Source organism: Macrotis lagotis, chromosome 1, assembly GCF_037893015.1.
Source record: "Macrotis lagotis isolate mMagLag1 chromosome 1, bilby.v1.9.chrom.fasta, whole genome shotgun sequence".
Taxonomy (NCBI): Eukaryota; Metazoa; Chordata; class Mammalia; order Peramelemorphia; family Peramelidae; genus Macrotis; species Macrotis lagotis.
Window position 1 is genome coordinate 279,695,312 of NC_133658.1, and position 6,000 is coordinate 279,701,311.

General features: G+C 35.7%; 1 long non-coding RNA gene and 1 pseudogene across 1 annotated transcript in view; one reads left to right on the top strand and one right to left on the bottom strand.

Moving 5' to 3' along the window:
• LOC141505129 (uncharacterized) overlaps positions 1 to 4,455 on the bottom strand; it is a 29,241-nt gene extending 24,786 nt beyond the window's left edge. The window contains exon 1 of the long non-coding RNA XR_012473544.1: positions 4,397 to 4,455. This is a non-coding gene — a long non-coding RNA (uncharacterized LOC141505129). The remainder of the gene's footprint in view (positions 1 to 4,396) is intronic.
• On the top strand, positions 2,829 to 3,549 carry LOC141516473 (polycomb group RING finger protein 3 pseudogene; annotated as a pseudogene).
• Positions 4,456 to 6,000: the final 1,545 nt, after the last annotated feature.

Consider the following 6,000-nt stretch of genomic DNA (forward strand, 5'->3'; position numbering starts at 1 on the left):
AAAGGACAGAAGCAAGTATACTCTGACACACTAATGACATTGGCATACAAACAATGGAAGATACAAACATTACAGCCTTTAAGGAGGTCTGAAATGTCTATTAGCTTTATCCTTTATTAAAAAAAAGGTGTAGGGGTGGTTAGGTGGTACAGTGGATAGAGCACCAGCCATGGAGTCAGGAGTTCCTGAATTCAAATCTGCTCTCAAACGCTTAATAATTACCTAGCTGTGTGGCCCTGGCAAGCCACTTAACCCCATTGCCTTGCAAAAACCTAAAACAAAAGATGTGGGTTACTCAGTCTATCAACTCCAGACTAATTGCCAAGAATGGAATCATTCTGAAGATCACCTGGCAGGAGAAGATACTAGACATTGAGGTCCTTTCTTGATCTAAATGGCCTAGTGTTTCAACATTACTACAGAGAGTGCAACTACAATGGGCTGGCACATTTTTTTAAAATGTCAGAAGCATGCTTGCAAGACAAACTATTTTATGGAGAACTCACATGGGACAAATATTCACAGTGTGTCAGAAGAAGAAATACTGGGACAGCCAGCATGGTGTGCCCTCATCAGTGAGGGTGCTGCACTCTATGAGGAAGACAGAATTGAAGCAGCTCAAAGGAACAGAGACATAGAAAGTTTAGAGTGCCCACCCCAAGAATTCACATGGTCTATTTGTGCCCTACCTGTGATAGAATATTCAGAACTTGTATTGTTCTGATCTGCCACAGTCAGACGCACTGTAATTTGTCTCAAACATAGTGATATCATTTGGTCTTCTTTGATAATGAAGGACAAGAACCAACTATCAGTCTCTTTTTACCATTTCTTTCCCTTTCTTAACCTACTTCCTTCTAGGGTAGCATAGATTTTTAAATCCAATTACAATTATATATTTTTCCCTCTTTAGACCTAGTCATTTGAGAATAGGATTTAATTGTTAATACCCTCCCTTCATCCCTTCTACTATAACAGGTCTTTATGCCTCTTCACCTGGTGCTATTTATCTACTAACGCCTTTTCCTAGTATATAGTCCTTATTTTCATGTTTTTATTGTTTTAACCCCTTCATCAACATATAATCCCTTTAGGTATCCTGATGGAAGTACATTTCTCAAAAGCTGATTGGTTGATTGATTGGTTAATTGATAAGCATCATTGATTTATAGTCACTAAATACACTCCCTTCTTGGGTCCCATTAGAAATCATAAATTACGTTAAACTATAATCACTTTATACCATCTCCTCTTTTCAAGTATCCTACATGGACAAGCAATCTTCTTGAGCCAAAGCAGCATGCAAAGTCAAATAATTGCATGAACCATTTGTACCACCTCTTACCCTCTAAGCACATTCCCTCCAACTTTAGCCAAATCATACAAAACAAAACTGCTTCATTATCTTTTCAAGTTCAGTCCCTCTAAGCTCACAAGCTACCTCCATCTCTGTAGTACTCCAACCATAGCCCTACAACACAGCCCAAACAAATTATCAGTTAAATGCTCACCCTCCATCCCTAAAAAGCTTTTTAAACCTAATACTTGTACCTTCAGCAACCGAAGTGATGGGTACACTATCTCCCTTTGTCCCTTTAGCACTCCAACCAAAAGCATAAGTACTAAGATAATGGACACTTTCTCTTCTTCTGTCCTTATAGTACTTCAACTATAGTACTAAAAATCTTGTTAACTACAGTATGGAATAAGGCAAAATGACTTCCTGATCTATTGATGTCCAACACTATTAAATATATTCCCTCCTTTTTTCCCCTCTTGGACTACAGGCTAGTAAAGTAAGGCCACATTATGAATTATGTAAAGCCCCTCTAAGTGCTCATCTTCCCTCAATGACAATAGAAAATATTACTCTCACAATCAACTTTTCTTCTTGTCTCATTTATACCAGTATCTTCTTAGTAAAATCTCAACTATATTCAGCCTTTTAACTAAACTAAGAGAAATACAATTCTCAAGAGTTATAAGTGTTATCTTCACTTATATGGAAGTTTAATGACCATATCAATGACAAAATGAATAGAAATCTTGTGATTATCCCAATAAATGTAGGAAAAGTGTTTGACAAAATACAATACCCATCCCTCTTAAAAAAATCAGAGCACAGGAATAAATGAAACTTTCATTTAAATGATAAATAGCATCTATTTAAAACCATCAACATACATTATCCTTAAAGGGGATAACCTAGAAGTCTTCACAATAAGACCAAGTGTGAAGCAAATACATCTATTATCAACATTAATATTCAATATCACATTTGAAATGATATTTTAACCCTGCCCCCACCTGTGCCCCCTCCCTCATGAGCCGGCCCTCCCCAGTTAGCTCCAATCTGTCATTGCCCACACATGCTCAGAGCACGGTGTCCCCAACTCCTCGCTCAGCCGGGCTTGGCATTTCTACCTCTTTGTTTTAAACTCCAGATGGATTTTTTCCTTCCTTTTTTGGGGGGGGCGGGTTGGGAGGGAGCGGCAGTCCCTCCCTCTTTCCCCCTCTCTCACAGCCCTGCAGATTGGCGACTGGCAACGTGTGAAGCTCCACAAGCTATCGCAACGTTGAACTGTCATCAGTATTTTTACAAATAAAATGAAAATTCGTTTTTAAAGTTTCTAAAATGTAGCATGAGATTCCAGTCTGTCTGTTAGAAAATGGAAAATATACAAGGAACAGAGGAAAGGAACAAAGATGAAGAGCCAGAATACAAACTAAGACAAACTCCCCAGGATAACAGAGTAAATCCAATAGCATAAAAACTCAAAGAGAAGACAGTTTGAAGACAAAGAAAACATCCAGAAGAGACAATAAAGATGTTGATCACAAAGATTAAGCTTTGGGATATAAATGCCCATATCACATGTTACCTGTACAATGAATACCTAATTGATGCTAACACCTAATGGAGTGTTTGCAGACCTTCTACAGATGTTGCCTTGTAAAGTATTTGGAAGAAAATAACACTAGCCCTATGTGCAGAATTGCTTTTCATCAGAGTCATCTACTGAAATACATTGGTCATGACAGGACAATGAAATATATTGTTTATAAATTGGTACCAGGCCTCCAAGAAGTGGAAATGAGAAACCAAGGAGTTCTATCACAAATTAGGCATGGAAGCACCGGGAGACACCAAAGGTGAGAAGTGCTCCACCAAGCAGCCCTTAGACTCACACCTGAATGCTGAAACAAAAGCTGATGACAGTTCTAACAATGAAACATAAGAAGAAAAACAAGAAGAGGATAATGATTATTACAGATATGATGAACAAGTAAGTATCTGCCTGGAATGCAATAGCCGCAAATTACATGTATTGAAGAGAAAATGTATCCACTACTTAGCACAGGTTTTTATCTAAAGAAGTTCATTGCTGAAAAAAACTTAATCATTCATCTTTCAATGAGCTGGATATATTGAACAATGAAAAAATTCTTGGCAAGGACCATACACTCAAATTTGACCTTGTTACTAGATGGAGATTTAAGAAAGTGCCTCTCCTGCTACATTACAGACCCAAAATGGACTTGCTGTAAGAGACCTTTATTGGCTTTTGGGACAGAGATTTTTTGCATCACCAGGAACCTTCTAAGGTAGTGATTCTTTTTTTAGGTTTTTTCAAGGCAAATGGGGTTAAGTGGCTTGCTCAAGGTCACACAGCTAGGTAATTATTAAGTATCTGAGACCGGATTTGAACCCAGATACTCCTGACTACAAGGCCAGTGCTTCATTCACTGTGCCACCTAGCTGCCCCTAAGGTAGTGATTCTAATCTCAGAAAAAGTAAAAGCAAAAATCAATCTCATTAAAAAGGATTAGGAAGGAAACTACATCTAAAAAGTAACCACTGGAAATGAAGCTATATCTTTACTAAACATATATGCACCTAGTGAGATAACTTCCAGATTCCTAGAGGATAAGTTGAGTGAATTACAAGGAGAAAAGACAACACAATTTTAACAATGGGGGACCTCAACTTCCTTCTCTCAGAACTAGAAAAATCTAACAACAAAATAAACAAGAAGGAGTTAAGAAGGTGAATGAAATCTTAGAAAACTTGGATATGATAGACCTCTGGAGAAAACTTAATGGGAAGAGAAAAGAATATACCTTTTTCTAGGCAGTACATGGCACCTTCACCAAAATTGACCATGTACTACGGCACAAAATTTTAAAATCAGATGCAGAAAGGCAGAAATAATAAATATACACTTCTCAGATCATGATGCAATAAAAATTGCATGTAATAAAAGGTCAGGGAAAGATAAATCAAGAACTAATTGGAAATTAAACAAGTATCTAAAATAATGGGTGGATCTAACAGAAAATAACAGAAATTATCAATAATTATATCCAAGAAAATGATAATAATGAGACATCATACCAAAATTTGTGGGATGCATCCAAGGCCATTATGAAGGGAAACTTTATATCTCTAAATGCCTATATGAATAAAAATAGAGAAAAAGGAGATCAATGAATTGGGTATACAACTAAAAAAGCTAGAAAAAGATCAAATAAACATCACCAATTAAATAACAAACTAAAAAATATGAAAACCAAGGGAAAGATTAATAAAATAGAAAGCAAAATCCCCATTGATCTGATAAATAAATCTAAGAGTTGGTTTTATGAAAAAGCCAATAAAATAGACAAATCTCTGGTTAATCTTATTTTAAGAGAGAGAGAGAGAGAGAGAGAGAGAGAGAGAGAGAGAGAGACAAATAACTAGAATCAAAAATGAAAAGGATAAACTAACCACCAATGAGGAAGAAATTAAAGAGATAATTAGGAGCTACTTTGCCAAACTGTATGCCAATAAATTGGACAACTTGAGTGCAATGGATGAATATTTACAAAAATCCAATCTGCCAAGATTAACAGAAGAGGAAATAAATTATTTAAATAATGCCATTTCAGAAAAAGAAATTGAAGAAATCATTAATAAACTTCCTAAGAAAAATTCTCCAGGTCCACATTGATATACAAGTGAATTCTACCAAACATTTAAGGAACAATTAATTGCTATTCTACATAAACTAGTTAAAAAGAATAGGAGAGGAAGGAGTGCTACCAAACTCCTTTTATGACACCACCATGATGCTGATACCTAAACCAGGAAGACCCAAAACAGAGAAAGAAAATTGTAGACCAATCTCTGTGATGAATGAATATTGATGCAAAAATCTTAAAAAAACTTTAGCAATGATACTCCAGCAAGTTGTTACCAGGATAATACACCATGGCTGGGTTACATTTATACCAGGCAGGCAGGGTTGGTTCAGCGTTAGGAAAACACTCAACATAATTAAACATATAAACACTAAAACCAACAGAAATCATGTGATTATCTCAATAGATGCTGAAAAAGCCTTTGATAAAATACATCCACTCCTACTAAAAGGACTAGAAAGTATTGGAATAAATATTTTCCTTAAAAATAATCAATATCTTCTATCTAAAACCATCAACAAATGTTATATTTAATGGGAATAATTCAGGGATGAAACAAGGATACCCACTATCACCATTACTATTCAATATAGTATTAGAAATGCTAGCAGTAGCAATGAGAAGAAAAAGACAATGAAAGAATCAGAATAGGCAATGAGGAAGCAAAACGTTCACTTTTTGCAGATGATATGATGGTATAGCTAGAGAACCTGAGAAAATCATCTAAAAAATTCCTTGAAACAATTAAGAAATTCAGCAAAGTTGCAGCATATAAAATAAACCCACATAAACCATCAGCATTCCTATATATGAACAACAAAGCCTAAGAACAAGAGATAGAAAGAGAAATTCCATTTAAAATAACTGTAGATAACATTAAATACTTGGCAATCTACCTCCCAAGAAAAACCCAGAAATTGTATAAACACAATTATGAAGCCCTCCTCACCCAAATCAAGTCACTCTAAATAATTGGGAAAATGTCAAACACTCATGGTTAGGTTGAGCTAATATAATAAAAAGGACAATTATGGC